Source organism: Halichoerus grypus, chromosome 7 (genome assembly GCF_964656455.1).
Source record: "Halichoerus grypus chromosome 7, mHalGry1.hap1.1, whole genome shotgun sequence".
In the NCBI taxonomy this organism is placed as follows: Eukaryota; Metazoa; Chordata; class Mammalia; order Carnivora; family Phocidae; genus Halichoerus; species Halichoerus grypus.
In genome coordinates this window covers 98,557,698-98,581,530 of record NC_135718.1, presented here as the reverse complement: position 1 = coordinate 98,581,530, position 23,833 = coordinate 98,557,698, and the positions used below count along the sequence as shown (strand labels likewise).

At 42.4% G+C, this 23,833-nt stretch overlaps 1 long non-coding RNA gene across 1 annotated transcript in view; it reads right to left on the bottom strand.

The window, feature by feature from the left end:
* The window catches only part of LOC118536078 (uncharacterized), a 34,692-nt gene extending 21,017 nt beyond the window's left edge, over positions 1-13,675 (bottom strand). The window contains exon 1 of the long non-coding RNA XR_004917501.2: positions 13,500-13,675. This is a non-coding gene — a long non-coding RNA (uncharacterized LOC118536078). The remainder of the gene's footprint in view (positions 1-13,499) is intronic.
* Between the last annotated feature and the right edge of the window lie 10,158 nt (positions 13,676-23,833).

Here is a 23,833-nt window from a genome sequence, read left to right as displayed (position 1 = left end):
AACAAAGATCAAGACCTGACAGTTATACCTTCCTTTTTCCTTTGAGAGGGACACTCCAGTTGAGAAATATGGACATGCAGCATATCTGATCTACTTCAAAGTGTCAAGTTTGAGAAATTTGGCCTACAATGTAAGGCAATTCTCTACATAAACAATGGACTAAATAAACTTTGTTTAAAGGATATTAATGAATGGATTGGTGTCATCTAGTAAGTAACATTGCATTACCAGCGGCTTAGAGGAATGAGTATCATGCTTGTGGATGATGGGAGCAGAAGGGAGACCATGAACAGGATGCCTGGGTGCACAGGTACAATATAGTCGGATTAGATCCTGGGCGCACTCGAGGACAAAAGAGGCTGGATGCTAGGTTGACACCTGATCGTCAGGGGAAGTGGCATGCTCAGAACTCTGCTTTAGATAATCTGTGATACTAGAAAAATAAAAGATACTGAAATGGGTAAAACCTAATGTGAAAATACCAAAGTTCAAAAAGGTTACTGGACACAGCCGCTTAGAGACTAGAGTAAAGATGCCTAAACACCTGCAGATGGATGAAGCCACAGGGAAAGGCACCAGTGGGCAAGGAAGTGGTAATAAAGGAAGACAGGAGGCATGATTAAGGAGTAAAATTTCAGGGAAGCTATGAAAGGACAGGGTCAAGAGGACAAGTGACAAAAGCAAATGCAAGATGACAGAAGAATGATTTAGTAAATTATAGCACAACAATCACATAATAAGACCACGGTCATTAAAATGAGGTTCTCAAAAATATTTAATGGCATGGAAAATGCTCTCGATAGAATATTTTTCAAGTGTTCTTCAAACTAATGTACAGTAGAACCCCAATTTTGTGATTTTTTTTCCTAAAGTATGGCTAGGAGAAAAATCAGAGACCTCAACCTTAACAGCATCCATCTCTGGGAGGTAGGATTGTGCGTGATTTTATTTTTCTTTCTCACATCTCCACATTTTCCAAATATTCTACAATGGACATGCATCCCTTTCAAGATCAGAAAAATAACTCAGAGCACAGGGAGAAGGGTTGGTACTTTAGGAGGAAAGCTATCTTTTTATCTCAGACAATATAGAAGAAGTTCTTGCTAAACAACGTGTGTGGGAGCAGAAATACTTGGAGAAAGAATGGGAAGTGGTGTCAATGAGGGAACTCATGCTAGACAGATGTTTCAGTCAAATCAAGAAGGCCATAATATTAGAGGGTATTTCTGCAAAGAGGCAATTTTCCCCTTAAGTAAAACAGACATTTTTATTTTGTGTTCATTTGGGAACTTTAGAGCCTTTTAAATGAGGACTGTCTGGGGGAAGCATGCTGAAATTAATCTACAGTCCAGCTTCTCTCCAAACTTAACAAAAATCATTAGGAGCCACATGAGCCTCTGCAGGGGCTGACTACCTACGTGAATAAAGCAAAGTGGGGCAGACCTCTCCATTTCACTAGTGATCACGCCCAGCCACTGTGACATCAGCTGTCACTCACTGGCAGTCTATGTGCCCTACAAATTACGCAATCAGCAGTAAGTAACAGCCCACGGCCTGCCAGTGGTCAAATCTGCCTCTGCTCTGTCATCTGAAAAATGAAGGCATGCTTTCCACATCTGAGGGTAAGGCAATAACACTCAGATGATGTAAACGTAGGAATTACCAAAGTGCTTCACCACTCTGCCCAATTAATCCAGCAGTCTGTCAGTGGCACCAGGAGGATGTTTCCTGCTGGAGTCTGGTTTTCTCCATTGCACACATCCTAACTCCCTGTTAAAATGGTCTCTCAAGAGATCTGTGGGTCCAGTGCCGTCACTTCACAAGTAAGGAAACTGAGGCCCAGAGAGATTGGTTGGCTTCCCCAAAGTGTCCCAGCTGGCTGGCGGCAGAGGCAAGGAGAGGAACCCGGCCCACAGACACCAGACTGCTTCTCCTTCTCTCTCTCCCTCGCCCTCTCATCGGCCCTTGGGAGAAAGGGGTGCCGGGATGGTGGAATGGGCAGCACACGCATCATCCAGTGGAAATGGTGAAGATACCAACTGGGAAAGCAGAGCATTGCCACAGGAGAAGCAGATAGGCCCCAGGGACAAAAAAAAAGAGGTGCCACCCAAAGGAATGTCAGTCCTGATGATCCATAGTAAAACCTCTGGGATAAATCCATTTACATACTTCCTAAAACCCATTTGGATCTTGAGCCAGTACCACCTCAAGAATTATCACGTGCCATATATTTACTACCAATTTTTTAAAATAACACAGTACCACGGGTCCTTTCTGAGAACCACTGCCCTGGCATTCTCATCAACCTAGAGTATAAGCCAAAAAATAATAATAATAATAATAAAATCCCTGACCACACAATACTGACGGATACACTGAGCTCAGACTAGGCGGCATTTGGCACAGCCATGGTGGCAGAGACTAAAAAGTCTAAAAATTTGGGTAAGCAGAGGATTAAAATGAGGTATTACAATTGTTAAAAAGAGAACCACAGGCCCAAAATGTAGTCACTCATGTCAGGAGCACCTCATCAGCAAACCAAGACTTAATACCTAATCCAACTGCAGTTTCCACCCCCCACCCCCATGCCAGGAACGTGACCTTTCACCAGCCAACGTCGGAATTTCATGGTTGGCACCAGGAAATGGACTGATAGGCCCCTTCCTATCATTAGAAGTGCAACCTGGCCTAAAACAATGCATCCTTTACTACCAATTTCCTCTTCTCTATTCCCTCTGTGCCTTTAAAAACCTTTCTTTTCTACAGCTTGAGGGAGCTCCTTTCTATTTGCTAAATGGGACGCTGCCCAATTCATGATTTGTTGAATAAAGCCAATTTGATCTTCAAATTTACTCAGATGAATTTTGTTTTTTAACACAGTGAAATGGAAAGCATGTCATTTCTTAGTTGAGTCTGTCTCAAAATGGGATGCCTAATTTTTTCCCTACAGGATCGTTTCAAAAATAAAAAGAGATTATATATGTAAAGCTCTTAGCATACTATTTAACATGAAGTATTCAATAAAAGTAACTACTATTATAACTACTGAAGGCAATCAGTAATTACAGTTTTAAGAAGACAGGGAAACTGGTAATAATTTTTTTAAATTTTCTATAATTTCATTCCTTCCAGAGGAAACTTTTAGCTACAAAAAAATAAAAAAATAAAAATAAACTAGCCAGAACGACATTCCTAAAGATTAGAGATAGACTTTTTTGCTGCTGTTGGCCCACTTAAACCCCGACATCAAATGGTATCAGTCCCAGGCTAGTAAATCTGAATGCACTTGCTTTCAGAGTGGCCTGCAGACAGAAGGAAGCAGATGGGCAGCCAGGCAGTTACCTATAGATACTGCACACCTTGCCCCAGGCCATGTCGACCAACCAGACCCTGGAGAGAAGCAGGTACCACACTCCATTGACCTGGTGTTTTTCTAAATGGTATTAAAGAGGGGCGCCTGGGTGGCTCAGCCGCTAAGCGTCTGCCTTCGGCTCAGGTCATGATCCCAGGGTCCTGGGATCGAGCCCTGCATCGGGCTCCCTGCTCCGCGGGAAGCCTGCTTCTGCCTCTCCCTCCGCCTGCTTGTGTTCCCTGTCTCGCTGTGTCTCTCTCTGTCAAATAAATAAATAAAATCTTTAAAAAATAAATAAATAAATAAATAAATGGTATTAAAGAAGCCTATGGAGAAAAGTGCTTCTTCACTTGCTCTATAGGAGTGTATCCACAGAATCAGGTTCAAGGGGCGCCTGGGTGGCTCAGTCGGTGAAGCGTCTGCCTTCAGCTCAGGTCATGATCTCAGGGTCCTGGGATCGAGCCCCACATCGGGCTCCCTGCTCTGCGGGAAGCCTGCTTCTCCCTCTCCTTCTGCCCCTCTGCTTGCTTGTATTCTCTCTCTCTCTAATAAATAAATAAAATCTTTTTTAAAAAATCAAGTTCAAAGTAAAAAAGACAGTCAGATGTCCCTGATGCCCTTTCAGTGCCGAGTGTATTAATATGCTAAACAGCAAGCTCAGGACGCCGGCTCCAGGGTGTCTGAGCTGCCTCCCCAGCGAGCCTGCAGAGACGCTGCAGCCAAACTCTGCAGTGCACCTTTCCAGCAGACAGGAAAGCTCTGTAGAATATTGCCTATTTGTCACAGCAAGAGACAGCTGACACTTAAAATACTCCATCGGTCTGAGGTCCATGGTAAAATGGAGTCGAAAATTAAGGTATTTCCTACAAAATGCATACCCAAATATCCTGAAATATTGTGTCATGGATTAACGACTGAATTGCCAGACTCCCCAGCCTTCCTGCTCCCTGCGTTGAGCGTGGAGGCCACAGGGGCACAGTAACAAAGCCTTCAAAGGTCCCCCATGTGTCACATGTTCTGAGAAGCACACGCACAAATGACTTCACTTCATTTTCACAATAACCTTGCCAGGTAGGAATTATATATCCATTTTTAAATTAGTAAAGGGAAGCTCAGAGAGTAATTTGTTCAAGTCCCCATAACCAACAAGTGGCACAATAGGATTCAAGCCCACCCTTTGTCCACTCTGTCACCCTGTCTTCCCCACTGCCAGCCACTAAATCACTGCTTCCATAACCAACTCAACGACCCTTCACCACACGTTGGCTGAGCAGGTGTGCTGGGAATTGTGAAAGGTGCTGCGGGGGTGCCAGATAAGACAGAGATGGACCCCATCTTCCAGAAATTCACAGTCTAGTCCTAGAGAGGCAGGCATGTAAATAAACTACTACAGTGCAAGATTTGAAAAAGTGCAGCAGCTGAAGTAGGAAAAAAAAGAAACTTTTAGTAAAACTTGAGGACATTTGATTTCCAGCCCACTGTTCCTTGCATACACACTTGCAGGTTAAAATGCAGAACATTATAGAATAGCAATCCTTTGAAGAAAACTGGAGATTATGTTGCCTGGTCTCTCCTTCTGCAACTGAGGAAATTCAGCCTAAAAAAGGAAGGCAATTGGCCGAGATATGCAAGGTTCTTGACTCAGAGTCCAGCGCTCTGTCCAGTACAGCAAATGCCATCCCAGGTCATCACTGACTCAGACAGCTGGAAAAAAATGGTGGGTAGCAGCCCATATATATGGTCCATCTCACCCTCTCCCCAAGGGAAAAATATATAAGCTAGCCTTTGGGAGCAATATAAAGAATTATAACCTATGAGTGAAAATAAAATATTTGGAACTTCTGCTTATCTTAGGAGGTGGGCAGAGAGAATGAAGGAAGGAGAATATGGATCATATCGGTGCTGGGTGTGTTGTGTATTTCCTCTGTGTGCAAGAAGTTGAAGGGGTGCTAAGGGTACTGTTCTCAGGCAAAACAAAAGCTTCAACTACCTTGCCCCGGAACCCTTTTTTCCTTTGATACTTTTGCCTCCTTCCTTTGAGGTCTACAGACTTTGACATTTTTCCTCTACATGAATTTGGTTTTTGTTAAACTCCCAGTTAGCACCCGCTGGGGTGAATATTCACACCTGTCCACGGTCCAGTAAGATCCTTACAGGTTATGTGGCAGCCGTGAGTGCGTGCCTCGCAAACCTCCAGCTACACAGAGCACAACGGACAAGGGCCCCAGGCCCTGAGCTCTGGAATCCACTGCACGCATGCCCTGCTCCCATCTGTGATTGAGTGCGGCAAGGATGCTAAAGCAGACCCACTCCCGAGAGACACAGGACTCCCCTGGAGGCTGGCTTTGGCTTGAGGACTCTCAATGGCCTTCTTGAACAATTCCTTGGACTCACGGCAGTCTAAGAAATTTCTCCCAACTTCTTCTCCCCTTCTCTCTCACTTGGGATCAGATTTGCATTTTGATTTGTCAGATCTCTTAGACTTTCTGACTTCTTTCTCATGTTTCCTCACAGGCATTTCCTCTAATAAAATTCTGGCACATTTCATCTTGTCTTGGCATCTGCTTCTGGGAGATGCCCAGACTAACACAAGTTAAGAGAGGGCGTCCACTGGACAAATGAGGACAGCACCAGTCCACCATCAATCCCACCAATACTGCACCTTAGATTTCAGCCCCTGTTATGAGCGGAGCTGTGTCTTTCTAAAAATTTCTATGTTGAAGGTCTAAGTTCCAGTACTTCAGAATATGGCTGTATTTGGAGATAACATCTTTAAAGAGTAATTAGGTTAAAATGAGATCATTATAGTGGGCCTTAATGGAATATAACTGGTTCCTTACAAGGAAAGATTAGGACACAGCATGAATAGAGGGAGGGCCATGTGAGGACACAGGGACACTTGGCCATACACAAGCCAAAGAGAGAGGCCTCAGAAGAAATCAATTCTACTGACAACTGGTCTTAGACTTGTGGCCTCCAGAGCTATGAGAAAATAAATTTCTGTTGTTTAGGTCACCCAGGCTGTGGTACTTTGTTATGGCAGTCATAGCAAAGTAATATAGCCTCCTTATATTTTATGGCCTGAGGAGCCTTCCATTTTCTTTGAGGCAACCTAACTGTTTCTCCAGTCCAGTCCTGTGTGGGATCCCTCATCAACCTCACAGGGAGCCCCTTCAACTTCTTGCACACAGAGGACATACACAACACACCCAGGACCCTGATAACAGGGCTTCACGTTAAAGGGTCTTGATGATCTGTCTCATATTAAGGATAAGCAAATGAGAAACACATTGTCTACTGCTCCTGGCACTGAGGAGTCTACAACAGAGTTAAGAATGAAATTTAACACCATTCTGGCTTTACAATAAAAAAATTCAACAGGGCCATAGAAGGCTGGGAGAAAGCTGTCGATGGACGAGCAGCAGTTAAAGCAATACTCTAGCCTCTGAAGAACCAACAGCTGAAGTGCCAGAGGCTTAGAGAAGGAAGTGCTCATGCACCCAAGGATCCTGTCTTGGGACTTCATCACTTTCCAAAATGACTCTGAATTCCACAACCAACCTACACCCACAGTGGAGGGTATGAATTTGTTTGAACTTTCAAGAAGTCTTTTGGAATAAGTTTCTCCTGAAGAGTTTTAATTTCACTAAAGATTCTCTCAGAGTGGATGCATAAGAATGAATTTCTTGTTGGTAAAGTGTTTTTTGGGGGGGGGAGGGGAATCTCTTTTCCTTTTATGCTACTATTTTATGCCATTTTACCAAGGTTCCCAATGGCTATCCACCTGTCTGTGCAAGACGCAAACTAGGTTCATGAATGCTTTTATCTCGGCCTTTCCCATTTTGAGAACACTGACTTCTGACTACACCCTGATCCTCTATTTCCCTTCACAAGCTACCAACCACCTCATGCAGAAGAATGCCCCTCAGAACCATTTCATAACCCTGTCACTTTCAGATTCTGGTTCAGAGAGATCAAAGGAGATGTTGCCCGACTATGTAACTCAGATCTAGGCTCAGTAAAGGCTTTTATGAATTGAAAAAAGTGCTGTGCATATAGATAAAGACTAGAAAGCAAAAAACTTTAATGCAAATAATTCTGTGAAGGTGATGAGATAAAGGTGTGTTTGTGGTTTTAAAATTTTCTTTAATGTGGGGCACCTGGGTGGCTCAGTGTGTTGGGCACTGCCTTTGGCTGGGGTCATGATCCCAGGATCCTGGGATCTAACCCTGCATTGGGCTCCGGAGCCTGCTTCTCTCTCTCCCTCTGCCACACTCCCTACTTGTGCTCTCTCACTCTCTCTGTCAAATAGATAAATAAAACCTTTAAAAAGTGAAATTTTCTTTAATGTATGAATGAATATAAAATCAAAAATGGATAAACTAGTGTAAAATAAAAATTCATCATTGCTGACTTGTTTCTTCTGAACCAAGACCAGGTCTAGAATTTTAGTGGGACAAAGTCCAAAATCTTATTTCTGGCTCTAGATTTCTTATCCAAGGTCCAGTTTCCTCTTCTTTGCCACTCCTGTTCTCTCCGATCCTTTTCTCTCCCCTTATTTGAGGTTATCCCTGCGGAACTGAAGAGTGCTGAGATATGATATTAGGAGTATCCTTGTTATTCACTTTTCCTGGAATGAAAAGTGTCCTTCTCCCACCACCTTAAGGTCTGCTCAAATGTCAACCTCTCAGTAAGGTCTTCCCTGATCACCTTATTAAAATTTACAAACCATTCCCCAACCGCCAGCACTCCATATCCCCTTTTCTGCTTTATTTTTCTTAGCTCTAAATGTATTGAGAACCAAGGTTTTTCTGTTTTATTACTGCTCTTTTCCCAATATCTAGAACAGTTCCTGGAATATTCTTAGAGACTCAGTAATTATTTGTTGAATGAATGATGGAAATAATCCCTTAGTGTGGGAAATCTGGTTGGGGCTCATTGTCTCTTTTTAACACCTCAAACCACTTTATAGCCACTTGCTGCCAAAATCCCATCATCCAGCAAGGGACTCTCTTGGGTGAAATACTGGCAATCTATCTCAAGGCTGGCCACCTTTCATGATGTACAATGAATGGATCTACAGGAAATATACGCATCAGTAACAGAGATGCATCTTCTTTCTTAATAATAGAACTTGCATGTTTATCTGCCCAACAGAGAGAAAGATTATACTTACTAGCCTCCCTTACAGCTAAGAAAGACCATATAACTAAATTCTGGCCAATGAGATATAAGCAGAAGTGTTGTATGAAAATCCCAGGAAATAATCTTAAATAAGACGAGTACACTATTCTTTATTTCTTTCTCCTTTTTGATGGCCAGAATATGAATGTGATAGCTAAAGTTTGAATAGCCGTGCTAGACCATGAAGTAGAAACCTAATGCCAAACATTTAATAGTGGTATGATAGAAGGAGCCTAAGTCCTTGATGATTGTGGGCCATCTGCACTAACTACCTATATATTTTTCTAGAAATGTATCTATTTCATCTAAATTGTAAAATTTGTTTGCATAGTTATTCATAATATTCTCTTATTGTCTTTAGAATATCCGAAGGATCTGTAGTGATGTCTTCTTTTTTATTCTTGATAATGACTATGTCCTCTTTCTCTCTTTTCTTGATCAGTCTTGCCAAATGTATATCAATTTTATTAGTCTTCAGAGATTTGACTTTTAAATTTGTTGATGATCCTTTCTATTGATATCTTTTCTATTATCATTATAATTGATTTCTTTCTATTGGGGGAGTGTTATTTAGCTATTTTTTACATTTTTGAATGTGGGAATATAAGTCTTTCTCTAGGGTCGCCTGCGTGGCTAAGTCGTTAAGCGTCGGCCTTCGGCTCAGGTCATGATCCCAGGGTCCTGGGATCAAGCCCCACATCGGGCTCCCTGCTCAGCGGGAAGCCTGCTTCTCCCTCTCCCACTCCCCCTGCTTGTGTTCCCTCTCTCGCTGTCTCTCTCTCTGTCAAATAAATAAATAAAATCTTTAAAAAAAAAATAAGTCTTTCTCTAGATACTGCTTTAACTACATCTTGCAAATAATCATATGTCATATTTTCATTATCATTCAATCTATTTTCTAAATTCCAATTTTTGTTTGTCTCATGGGTAATTCAGAAGTGTATTTTTTAGTTTCCAAAAATATGTGGATATTCTAGTTATCTTTCTTGTATTTATTTGTAGGAAAATTGCATCATGGTCAGATTCTATACAAATACAATTCCTTTTCCACCCATTATAGAATAAATTTTTAGAAATATCCTGTGTGTGTTTGAAAATAACTCTATTCTACTTTTCTAAGAAATTGTTCTATAAATTACCATTAAGTCAGGTTTGTTCAATGTGTTATTCAACTCTTTTAAATTCTTACAGATTTTTGTCTAATTACTCTATCAATTACTCATAAATGTGTAGTAAAATTATCCACTATGATTGTGAATTTGTCTACTTATCTCTGAATTTTTGGTAATTTTTACTTTATATATTTGAGACTATGCTATTTGGAGTAAATAAATTTAGAAATGTTTTATAAACCTGGTGAATTGTCCTTTTGCCATCAACTAGAGATATGTTTATTTCTAATAATGATTTTTTTTCTTAAAATCTGTTTTATCTTAATATAGCTACTTTGGCTTTTGGTTTTGGTTTCAATTTGTAGGATATATCTTTTTTTATGATATTAGTCTTTCTGAATATGTTTTACCTGTGTCTCTTGTAAAGAGTATATAGTTTCCTTTTTAAAAAACTGCTAATTTTAATTAGCATATTTGCTCCATTTATACTTAACATAATTACTGATACATGAGCACTTATCTGTCATTATATGCTCCTTATTTGTTCTGCCTATTCTACATTTTTTCCCTTATTTCCTGCTGCATTTGAATTGATTATATTTTAATTATTCTGTTTTCTCCCATCCAGTGGTTTGTAAGCTATACACTGTTTTTGAATTCTCTCAGTGTTACCCTTGAAATTATCAGATGCATGTAGGCTTATCAAAGTTTAATTAATTAATGTTAAATTAATATTCTTCCCATCATCTTGACAATGCAAAGAACTTAAACATTTTTAACACCATTCTCTAACCCTTATCTAATACCCACCTGCATACTCCTGCTGTCCTGCATTTAATTTTGTATTTATTTTTAAATTCCAAAAGGCATGACGATGATGATGATGATTTCTTTATATAATATTCATGTATAGCAATATTCATCTCCATTTACCCACATATTAACATTTTTATTCATCTTGATTTTTTCCTGCATTTCCAACCTTTCATCTGGCATCACTTCTTTTTTGCCTGAAGTTTACTCTTTAGTATTTCCTTTACTGCTGATGTGCTGGTGACAAATTCTCTGTCTCATTTTGTCTGGAAATGTCTTTATTCTCCCTGTTTTTGTTCGTACTTTTATTCTCTCAGCATTTCGGACATATCAGTCCTCTGTATTTGGGCCCCAACTGTTGCAAGTAGGAAGGCAACTGTTGGCCTGTTGCTTTTTTCAAGGTAATCCAAGGTATTTCCTTGGTCTTTCTTACTATAATATGCCATGCATGGATTTCTTTTTATATATTCTGTTCAGAATGTATTGGGTTTCTTGAAGTGATGGATTAAAATCTTTCATCAGTTTTGACAAAATGTTCAGCCATTATCTCTTCAAATATCAATCCTGTTCCATTAGAAAAATTTGACAAATGCCGTATTTCCCTCCCCTCTTTCCAAGATTCAAATTAAATGATTGTCTTACCTTCTCTTTATATTCTCCATGGTTATGGAAGATAGTCATATATTGTTTTTAGTGTTTTCTTACAATAAAGATCATCATTATTAGCGTTAGCCATTTGCATTTTTTAATTTGCACTTTTTCATTTTAATGTTTCCTCCCAGACCAAAATGAAGTAATTGCTTTAGATGCTTTGAAATTACTATGCTTTTCAAATATTTATTCTTTTCATACAATTAACTCCTCCTCTCTCTAATGCTAGCAACACTGACAATGGTCTTAGCTGGTCTTACCGGACCTTACCCAGATCCCTGAAGCCTTGCCATGCGCATGACCTCATTCTCCCTCCCAGAGTCTCTTAATCTTTAGCAAAAGGGCAACTGAAAAGAAACCTTAGCATGCCTGGTTTAGGGAGAAGGAAAAAGGGGATACAAAAGGAAGGCACCAATTTGCTACAGAGAATTAAGATAAAGGTTTTTTTTTGTTGTTTTGTTTTGTTTTTAAAGTTTTGTTCAAGTAACAAGTGGCTTACCTCTAAGCAGCAATCCATTAAATTGTTAACTCACTAGGATGGGTTACTTTCTCAAATTCAGGACAGTAATTTGGTGGGGAGTCGGGGGGGGGAGGCAGAGAAAATGGGACAAGTCAATGGCCAAGTCAGTAGATGTTGGGTGTCTGCAGAGTGGAGAAGGAGTCAGAGCTAAAAACAGACCAGAGGGAAAAAGGCACAAAAAGTTATGGGTGGGGATGACAAACCAAAATACCAGACTCACCCCATTTTCCCCAGCCCCTCCATCTCCTGTTTCTCCAGCAACACTTTTACCACCCCTGAGGGCTCCTGCCCAACCAATCCCCCTTACCCACTCCTCTCAGGAGAACCCTGTCTCTTCCATGACAATGAAATCCCTTCATCTACTACCACACCTCTCTCCTTTACTTCCCTGCCTTTCCCTAGGTCCCCTTCTCTCCTCCCCGCTACCCCCTCCTGGGCATCAGTATTCACTCACACTGGAGGAACTCTTTCTTGAGCTCCATACTCAATGCCCACTTACTTGTCACCCCCATTTGTATTTCTCAAAGGCACTTAACATCTTCCCCACTCTCTAAATCTGGGTATCCTATTATGTATTCTCCTTTTCAGTAAATTGTCCCCAAGTCTCTCTAGTCACATAATGCAGAAATTGAGGTTCTTTCTTCATACCTACTATTCCTCAAGCCTATATCTGGTTCATCTTCCTAACCTGATGCCCAAGCTCCTAAAACATTTCTCAAGTCTGTCTCTATTTATCTTCTTAGCCACTACCCAGTACCTGCTGACCCATCTGCCTACACGGACTTTGCTGTCCCATCCATTTCTATAGCAATCACCAAGACCTCTATGAAAATGCAAATCTGACTATCACTCTTTTGCTAAAACTGCATCAGTGATTCCTTAATGATCTTAGGAAAAAGAACCCAAAATCCTTAAAATAGTGTAGTAACAAGAATCCTATTTTGAAACATATACACACACCCACACACTTTTATCTTTTGCCTTCCCAAAGAAGTTAAAGTATCCCTAGATGGCAAAGCATCTATCTACTAGGGAGAAATTAGGACTGAAAAGGAGGAATGCCAAAAAAGGGAAAGGGAGTTGATACCCACATATTTAATTTCAAAATGGGGTTTTGCAGCAAACAAATAGCCGTGCAAGGGAGAACTTTCTGAATTCCTTTATCCTCTCTTTTGGCTTAATTCAGAATCAAGACTGGCTGTCCACATCACAGGGTTCTCCACAGCACAGAGAGGGTTCCCCTTGCAAAAGCCATATGGGGGAACAAAACAGAAACACAGCAAGAGCTGGGGTCGGGCTGAATCATCCAGGGGACAATTGTTGGGCTCTAACCAATTACAGGGAGGGTTGGAGAGGAAGGGGAGGGAAGGAGAGAGGCCCAGCTACAAGGTGCATAGGCAGCCCACCACAGCCACCAACATCAGCAGACCACACGGCGGCCAGAGAGACAAGGGTCACTGCTGCAGAGACCAAAAGAGGCAGAGGACAGTCCAGGTCGCTTTAGGGCTCCAAGGCCCCTTTGTCACTTCTGCTACAAGTACCAAGTAAACCAAAGTCCACCCCAATACTCTTAGGAGCCAGCCTGAAAAGTTGCAGGTAAGGGTAGCCAAATCTAAGCATGTTTACTCAAAAAAAGGACTATTTATATTTTTATTTCACAGTAAGTTTTGAAACTGAAATTCTTGCTCCTCAGCAGATGGAGCTTCTGAGAAAGACCAAATTAGATAACAATCCCCGCCCCCCCCCCCACACACACACAAAAGGAAAAAGAGAAGGAGGGCAGGGGACGTGGGGCCGGAAGGAGAGGCAGAGGAAGGGGAGAAGGAAGAAGTGGAGAGGGAGGGAGGGGACCATCACTGCTCCTCACCTGAGCTGCAGGTTAACTGGCACCTCTGGCTACAATGTCCTGGAAGCCCTGCGTTCCACCTGCTGGCAGCCCCACCAGCCACTTCTCGCACCCCTCTCTCCCTCACTCCATTCTCAAGACACACTGGCCGCCTTTCCTTTTCTCAAACCAGCTGTGGTCCTCACACCTCCGGGTGCTTTCCTGCACAGCCAGTCCCTCTTCCCCTGGCCACCACTACATCCTACCCAGCTAACAGGACTCTTTGGCCCCGCCTCACTTTCCCGAGGAAGACCCCCCACTCCCTGGCCCCACACTCCCAACTGCACCAGCCCAGAGGCCCCCAGCTTATGGCCCCAGAGCTCCCTGAACTTCTTCCCATTGCCGTCTTCCCTGTTGGCAATCACGGTGTGGTTAGCTTGTACCATGAATCCTGCCAACCCAGAGACTATAAGCCCCATGCTGGTAGGACTGCTTTGCTCACCATTGCATCTCCAGGGTCGAACATACAATGGACATTCAATTAATCTTTATTGAATAAAAGAACTGCTCAATAAATGAATGAGTAAGTGAACAATACAATCCGTTCAAAAATGTAATAGGCTGCCTTGTGAGAAAAGTGGCCTCCATCCCCTCACATTCAAGCCTGGTGGGATGACTGCCATCGGGGACACTTTAGCAGCAGAGCCTGCCCTGGATGGATGGCCGAGCGCACACCTCTCAGGTTTCATCCATCTCAAAAGTCTCATACCTCACTGTATTTACACATTCCCAGAGTTAGTGCAATTTCCTCAAACCATGAGGGTGTCTGAGGCAGATGGGCCCAACGTGTGCCTGAGACCAGAGGACAGCTTTCTTCAATGCAGGATGAAGAGAATGAGCGTCTGTCTATGCCCCTGGTGGCTTTGCAAGCTGGTCACCTCAAGGTGGTGTGACAGTGTGGTGGCACGGAGGGACCACCAAGGAGAAAGATCCCACAGACCTGAGCCAACTGCATTAGTTAAAAAGTCACAGAGCAGTAAAGGAACCCAGAGGGTAAACTCTAAGCATGTGTCTACCTGACTTTATTCCCTTCTGATTGTAAGCTATTTTGAGGGAATGTGGACACCTTCCCGATCCCACCACTACCATGTTCTGCACACAGTGGATACTTGACATACATCCAATAAGTGAAAGTGAGCAGACGATCTTCATCAGTGGGTATCTGTTGTTGCCTCCCCATCAGCTGCTGCTGCTCAAGGTGGTGTGTGTGTGTGTGTGTGTGGATAGAGTGCATATGTATGGATGGGGGTGGGAGAAGCAGCAAAACTGAGGCACCAACTTATATCCAACATACAAATGTTTTATGTCAGCATCAGCAGCAACACGGATGCTGCACATACCACACGCAGAGAAGGACCCTCTTACAGACACAGCCCACGACACAACCCCACTGGCCATGTCTATATCCGAAAGGCTAATGATGTTTTCCCCGAGTCTTAAACTATTTTGCTTCCGAAAACCTTATTGAAATGAAAATGCTCTTGGAAGGGGAAGGGCTTAAGCTTCCATGCTTTGCATTTTAGAGAGGATTGTGATGGGTAATTAAGAAAGGCCTGGATCATCAGACATCAGATTATGAGTGGAACAAGCAAGATAAGAGGATGGGAAAACCCAGCATACGGAGAGCTGCCGGGGGTGACCCTTGTCACCTGTAAACATCATTTTCACAAACTTGCTTGCGACGCCCAGAGGATAACTGCTTCTCCTCGAAGGAACACTGCCGGTCTCTGAGATAAATGGATGTGCTCAGTTTGGCTTAGATTAAAAGGAAGTGTGCTGGGCTCACTTGAAGTTTCTCTGATCAAGGACAACAAGCAGCATCTTGGAGGCTCTGCGGCGTTGACAGTTGCAGTCTGGCCATTTCCTGTTGTGAGAGATAAGGAGCAGCAGCGGGGGAAGCCATGTATTACTGGTGGGATGAGGTCTGCATCACTGCTCCAGGGAGCTCAAGACCCCCGTCCCCACCCCCCGCAGACAGCCTGTGCAATATCAACTTTGGGGAAGGCCCAGGGATGTGGGTGTACAGAAAGAAATGAAGGATGAAGAGAGGAAAACAAAGAAAGACAGAGAAGGAGAAGGACAGGTTAAGCATCTGGAAAATTACTGCAGTCTCATGGCTTTTGCTGTTTCAATGCCAGGATGAGTCATCAGCTGGTTGCCTAGGCAACAGCTATCTTCCTCCTGCTGCTGATCAATTTCATCTGCACAAATGTCCCATGAAACTGTGAGCTGTAAAGATAATATACCCGAGGGGCGCCTGGGTGGCTCAGTCATTAAGCGTCTGCCTTTGGCTCAGGTCATGATCCCAGGGTCCTGGGATCGAGCCCCCGCATCGGGCTCCCTGCTCCGCGGGAAGCCTGCTTCTCCCTCTCCCACTCCCCCTGCTTGTGTTCCCTCTCTCGCTGTCTCTCTCTGACAAATAAATAAATAAAATCTTTAAAAAAAAAAAAAAAGATAATATACCCGACTCACAGAGAGTCCTGCCAAACGAGGTCTGCACTTCAAGTGTCTGAGCCAGACCTATGTATGCCTAACCGTCGTCTCTGTATCCCTCCCCGGCCCCATTCACACACACACACACACACACACACACACACACACACACACGGCAATGAGCCAGAACAGGAGTCAGGGGTATAGGCAGGAGGAGATTGTCACCTCTGCCTTATTCTGGTTATCCCAGGATCATAACTGCCCGACCTCACTGTACCCCCTTAAAGACGGAATGGATACGTGGTCACGCTCTCATTTTATGTCTCCAAACAGTTCCCTGGTTGATGAAATACAGCCACGAGGGCAGTCAGGAGCAACTCGAAGGGTCAGGGCAGGGGACAGTGGCCTCTACCCTGAGTCCTCCAAAGACATTGCTGTCACCTTCTAATACTTTCTTTTTCCTCCCAACACTTGTCACCACATACAATACACTAAAGACGTAATTGCTGGGGCACCTGGGCGGCTCAGTTGGTTAAGCATCTGCCTTCGGCTCGGGTCATGATTGCAGGGTCCTGGGATGGAGCCCCGGGTCGGAGTCCCTGCTCAGCGGGGAGTCTGCTTCTCCCTCTGCCCCTCCCCCACAGCTCGTGCTCTCTCTTGCGTGTGTGCTCTCTCTCTCTCAAATAAAGAAAATTGTTTAAAAAATTAAAAAATAAATTTAAAAAAACCAAATACATACATAATTGTTTTTGTCTTACCCACTAGAGCATATGCTACTTTTGGGTAGGAACCTTATTTGTCCTACTCACCACTGTATCGTTATCTCCTGGCCTAACTCATCATCCTGCACATAGTAGGTGCTCAGTAAAAGTTTGTTGACTAAACAAATGGATGAATAAATGAAGAGCAATATTTTTGGACCACCTCACTGATAAGGCCACCCTGGAAAAATATAGTCAATCAGTATAGTCAAACCCCCTTCTGAAGGGGCTAACATCCTTGGGACTTCTGCCGACAAGACAACACCTACAATATGACAAATCGGGAAACCATCAGTGTCTGTGTTTTCCCCATTCTCCCCCCACCGTTTAGGGTGTGAAGAACTCAGGAAAGACCTTGTTCCAGCACAAAGCCAGAAGAGCTGCCAGGCCCGTTTATCTGTCACCAACGTTGTCTAAAGAATGACAACATGGCATGCCCATTGTGTCTATTTTTTGTTAGTTTCATCTTCATAACCACCCAGGTGATATTTTATAATTCCCATTTTACAGTTGAGGAAACTGAGACTAAGAGAGATTAAATATAAATAAATACATATATACGTACGTACTTACATACATAGCATGTCATGTCATGCACGCAGCATCAGGCAGCATCAGGATGCAACCCCACGTCTGAGTTCTAAGCCACACCTGGTGTCGCCTGTCTGCTTGCCACACCCCTGCATCTATCCCTCTCCTTTCAGTCAGATTTCCAACCCTGCTTTCTCCTTCAAGCAGCCCAGAATGTCAATTTTAGCCTGAAGTGTTTTGCATTTTGTACTGTGCTCCCTAATTTTCCAAGTATCTTGGTGTAAATTCTATCATTTAAGTTTCAAAACAATGTTGTCTGTTAAGCAAGGGCTCATCATCATTTCAGATATAGAAAATGACAAACAGAAAGGTGAAGTGACTAGCACGACACGACTTACCTAATCAGAGCTGGGATTTGCACATCAGTGCTCAGATGCCACTCTCTCTCCAGCCCAAATGTGCTCTGGAAAACAGCATCTGAGGGTGCTCTCGGTGTGATTGGCCTCAGGCCCTGCCTGCACCCTAATTTGGTTCTGGGCCCCCACCAGTGCCCAGAGCTGTCCCTGAGAAACCTCAAGCTGGCAAACATTGATCCACCTTGTCAGCTAATTCTAGCACAGCCTGCCCTGGGGAACCTCAGGAACCTTCCTTCTACAATAATAGGAAAGCAACCTAGGATTTCAAAGGAAATCTGAATATCTGAGAAAGTCTAAATGTTGTAGCTTAGTTTAGAAAATGGTGCCAGATATTTGTACTAATTTTATCTTCACTCTTTCTCTGCCCTGATCCCCTTAGCCTCAGTCTGCTCCCGACCCACCCCCTTTCCTCTTCAAAAAGAAATAACGTTGCATCATCCACCATGCAGTAAAAATACTTTAAATTATAGCCCTATGGTTATCATTCTGAGAAACAAGGTCGCAAAGTATTCTTACCAGCTCTCCCCGCAAATAGTGCCAGGCTAGGTGGGAATGAGTAATTAGAAGAAACACAATTATACATTTTATATTTTTTAAAGATTTTTATTTATTTATTTGACAGAGACAGAGATAGCGAGAGAGGGAACACAAGCAGGGGGAGTGGGAGAGGGAGAAGGAGGCTTCCCGCGGAGCAGGGAGCCCGATGCGGGGCTCTATCCCAGGACCCTAGGATCATGACCTGAACCGAAGGCAGACGCTTAACAACTGAGCAACTGAGCCACCCAGGGGCCCCACAATTATACATTTTAATCCAAACTCTTATAGGATGTCCTTACTGGCCAGCAACTAATGAGCATATAAAATGAAACATACTAATGATCACCAAAAATGATGAGTCTTGCTTTAAAGTGGTTTCTATGAACTATTCCACCTGCTTGCCAGAGCAGTTCTTTTTCTTCAGTATGGCTTCCTTTCTCTATGATTTGTCTCTATGGACAATTTTCCTGTCTGTATAGAAGCCATCTTGTTCTTTCTGTGTCTGAACCCGTGTGTTTTGTGCACATGTCTGCACATCTGCGTTAGTGGGGGCTGGACTGAGTGAGGACCTCCATGTGCCAGGCACTGTACCAGGTGCTTTCCATATATAAACCCATCCCCACCTCCAGGGGGCCCATGATGGCAGTATGATTGCTAGTGTTCTTTTGCTTTTACAGATGAAGAAACTGAGGCTCAAAGAAGTTAAGAATTTGCCTAACAATACACAATAATAAAAATAATCCTATCAATAGTCCTAGAATAGTACCTGGATATCAGCACTAAAAACATCCACACATTCCACAGATTCACTCAACACTTTTATTTCAGCATGGGATAGACTTTCTTCAATGAATCTCAGTGAGCTTTACCACTAAATGACCAGGAGGAGAAAACTGTGTTGAATCTTTAATAAGTCTCTTCTCCCCACTTACAAGATCAACAATGACAATGGAATGTTCATTTTAATTTTGTTTTGGCCAAAATTAATTCTCACAGTTTAACCCCTCAAAAGTACTATGTAATGTGCCAAAATTATTTACAAAGTCGGAGACCTTTTAGATTTTTCAAATCCACCCATCCCTTCAATTATGAGAGCAGGATGATAACTATTTGTTATTTTTCTAGGAACAGGTCATTATATTAATTCTAATAACAATACATGAAACCATATTGGAATATTTAAACAATTTGCTTGTCTTCAATGATTGAGCTTAAGAAAAAAATTCTGATTAATTAAAAATTAAGTCTAATTCTTTTTTTTTAAGATTTTATTTATTTATTTGAGAGAGAGTGAGTGAGAGAGAGAGCACAAGACTAATTCTTAATCAAGCCTTGCATATGAACATATATCTGGAGAAAATTAGGCCAGGCCACAAGGAAATCATCCTGCTGATGTCTTCCTTAATTACTCATATCTGACCCACAACTTGGAAATTACTTCTGCTACACTCTTGTGCTGACTAATTAGATACATCATCATCCAGTCCATTAAAAGCATGAGGATGGTTACTGGTGATTTTATAAAGAGCAAAATATTCTCAAATTACTTGTTTTTTCAATATTAAAATTTATGATTAAAATCCTTTACTTTCTTTGGAGCTATGCACTTTGCCTTACTCTATAATTGTGGTCAGAAAGTTGAGAATAAATCATGTTTTTATAACATAAACATATTTTCCCATTCATTCTTTTTTGTGTGTTCTCATTCACTTATGTGATTAATTTATATGGGCATTTTCCTGAAGAAATGAAAGTTTTATTAAATATAAATGGCATAAATTTGCTATTTTAAAAATTTAGGATTTTAAACATGGTGGCCTCAAGAAGATTTGAGAAAATTCAAAGACAGGACAGCAAGTTAGGACAAAAAGAGGCAAAAAAAAAAAAAAATCACTGGAAGCTGGGTCTTGGCTGGGTAGTATTACTGGAGCAAAGCATATATATGGCCAAGTGAAGAGATATGAGGCTGCAGAGATAAGCAAAAGCCAGACCTTGAAAGGCTTTACTAAGGAGCACATCCTGAAAAATCCACTAGAGGGTTTTTGTGCAGAGTGACATAATCAATTTGGAAACTGACTTTAAGAAACATGACTCAATCAGCAGAATGAAGATGTACTGGAGGGTGAAGGCAGGAAGAATGTTTATAGTAACCCAGCCAGAAGCAGTACAGAACTAATCCAAGGCCATCAGTGAGGATGGAGATGTGGTGGTGGGTCCAGGAGAGTTTAGAGAGATGGAGGTTCCAGGAGGTTGTGACTGGTCCCCCAGGAAAGGGAGGAAGTACTAGTTAGTGAAGGAGCCAGCCTGGAAGAAGATAACTAAGGACAATTACATGCTGTACCATGTAAGAGGATAAGAAACACCAGAGAAGGTGCATGTCTGGCCAGGGATTTAAACTAACGAACTTCCAATGCCTGTGTACAGCTAGTGGAGCTGCCCCACAGAGAGCTTAGTGGGACTAGAACATCAGAGGGAAGTCTAGCTGGAGAGAATCAGTACTCATCCGTGGAAGCTGAAGCTGGCTCTCAGTGAGGTCGCTCACTATGTAGGTATGGAGCAAGGAGAGAAACACTGAAGTTTAGGTGGGTGAGTGAAGAGGCTTCCATGAAAAAGATAAGGCTAGGAAGCCCAGGAAATACTGATTACCTTGGAAGTCAAAGGGAAAGAGAATTTCAGGAAGAAAATGGTCCACACAGTCAAAGATTGCAGAGACTAAAAAGTGCTCTTTGTTTTGCAGAGTATGGGTGACTCCATTTCAGTACAGAAGGGAGAACAGAAGCCAGAATGTAACAGATACAAGAGCTGGAGTAGATTGCAAATGCAACCACTGGCATTTTCAGGCTCATTATTTTCCAGTGAACAGGTTTTCAATATTTTTTTGTTATAAGACAATATACCCATATGATATAAAGCTTAGAAAATAAAGAATACAAAAAAATTCACCTGTGATTTATATATGGTGACAAAACCACTGTACTTGGTCAATTTTCTCCCGGTCTTTAACAATGTGAATATATTTCACTTCAAAATACTACCTCTTAAGAAACCTGAAGGTGAAAACCTACAAAAATTCCAACATGTCCCCCAAACTTATCTATAGTTTTCCTTAAATATTTGTCTTAATTCAAAGCATCTTTGCAAGAGCATGGCACCAAATAATAGGCCTCGCACTTAAAACTGGAACCATGTGTGAGCGCTGTGAATTGTGCAAGACTGTTGAATCACAGATCTGTACCTCTGAAACAAATAATGCAATATATGTTAAGAAGAAGAAGAAGAAGAAGAAGAAGAAGAAGAAGAAGAAGAAGAAGAAGATAGCAGGAGGGGAAGAATGAAGGGGGGGAAATCGGAGGGGGAGACAAACCATGAGAGACGATGGACTCTGAAAAACAAACTGAGGGTTCTAGAGGGGAGGGGGGTGGGAGGATGGGTTAGCCTGGTGATGGGTATTAAAGAGGGCACGTTCTGCATGGAGCACTGGGTGTTATGCACAAACAATGAATCATGGAACACTACATCAAAAACTAATGATGTAATGTATGGTGATTAACATAACAATAAAAAAATTTTTAAAAACTGGAACCATGTGTTGTTCATAATATATCCAAACTTAAACTTATTTTCATTCCCCTTAGAAGCCTAATTCCAGCAAAGCCAGCAATCTAATGTCAAACTTGGAAACTCAGCCAAGTATTTCTCTGCCCACAGTGGCTACTCCAGGCTTTACCTGAAACATGCAAGTTGTATGAATTCAGGTCCCTGGAAATTGGAATGGAAGCAGGCAGTCATCCCGCATCATATAATTTACTTACTAGAAGCAACTTCTTTCTCACCCCATGCCTCATACCAAACATTCTCCAGCTTTTGAAGTCCTCAAAGCATACCTAACTAGCTGGGCATGCTGGAGTAAGGACTAAAAAAGTTCTAGTTTACTTAAGCTTGACCTCCCCTCCAGGTCAGCCTGACTAACATTGCAAAGGAGGCTGGGCTGTCTTAGCCATAATACCTCTTCTCCTTCTCTGATACTCCTGAAAACAAAACCTCTTCCAAAATTTGCCCTGAAGACATGGAGAGAGGGACAAATAAATAAGAGTATTTTAAATGTCAGCATTCAGGCTTTCATATGGAAATTTTACAAGGGGAAAGATAATGCTAGAAGTGGTGGTATGGATGAGTGAAGGTTTTAGATTAAAAAGGTCTATGAATTTGAGCTATAGAGGTTATCCAGGGGACTAATAATTCTGGGAGAATAGCCACATAAATATTTGCATTTCACTGGGAGCTCCCTGGAGCCCCAAGTCTTAACTAAAGGCAGTAGTACATCTTGAAAAGTGATAGTCTGGGGATACCTCACCTTTGTGGTGTCCTTCCAATGGTACTCTCTTGTCTAGTGATCTATAGCTCAAACTTTTGGTATCCAGTTAGGGATAGTTTCTCTTTCAAAGAGCTTTTACAAGGACGTAGACTCATGTGGAATGGGCCCCTCCAAATGTTAGGCACTCGGGCTCTTCGGTCAGTTTATACCGTAGATACAACACAATATTTTAAACAGATCAAAGAAGACCCGCCCCAGAGGACCTCAGAACTCCTCATATTTCTCAATGCAGCTTGAAAACCCTCATCTAATCCAATGTCCCAGTCTTTCAGATGAGCAAATGGAGGCCCAAAGAAGGAACATGATGTCCAAGGTCATAGAGTTAGTGGCGAAACTGGGATCTGCTCACTTCCAGTGCTTTCTCCTATTCCATGTTGGAGCTGCCAGTGTTACCTTCTTTTTTTTTTTTTTTAATTATGTTATGTTACCGACTACTCATTCATTGCATGACACGTCCCTGAGAGACCATCAAGCCATTCCCACCTTGTGTCTAGGACATGTGTCACCAGGACCCTGAAGAGCCCACCAGGCTCCTTCTCCACCTACATCCTCCCTGTCCACTTCCTGATTGGAAACTTAGAATTTAGGATTAAAATTTTAAATGGTCCAGGTGAGCTGGGTAAGCAATCATTAATAAACAATGAAGCTCAATGGTATTCAGTCTTCCTCTGGTCCCTCCTGAATTCATAAGCAGAGAGGTCTGTAATTCCTTTATTCCTGGAACCAGGAAGAACAGCCAGAGGGGTCGGTAGGGCTCTAAGGAGAGCAAGCCTGAGTTCCAGGGGGGACACCTTAGGGAGCATTCCTTCAGGGAGCATCTACTGAATGCCTACTGTTTGTCATCCTCTGTGCCTCGCATGGGGAACACAAAGACCGTTAGTCTCCAGTCCTGGCCATGAGGGGTCTCCGTGGCCCTGTCTGCCCACAGCTGGATAAACTTGGATAAAACTGAACCTCATAGGCAGTTCTATCTGGAGTCCTTAACTCTAACCCAACCTGTCTTAGGAATGCCATGATTATCTCAGAGTCACCAAATGAAGATAAGAGCTGACAGAACCAGGAACAAAAAGCAAGTCTACAAATTCAGTGATTATGAGGTAAACAGGGCCAGTTCTGGCCAAAATTTAGCTTCTCCTCTACCCTTTGCTTCCTTCTTAGCTCTCTCCTTCAGGGACATCAGCAAAACCCCACACCCGGCACCCACCTCTCTGTCCCTCCCATGCCTGTTCTCACTCGCTCTGTCATGGTGCTTTCAAAGATGTA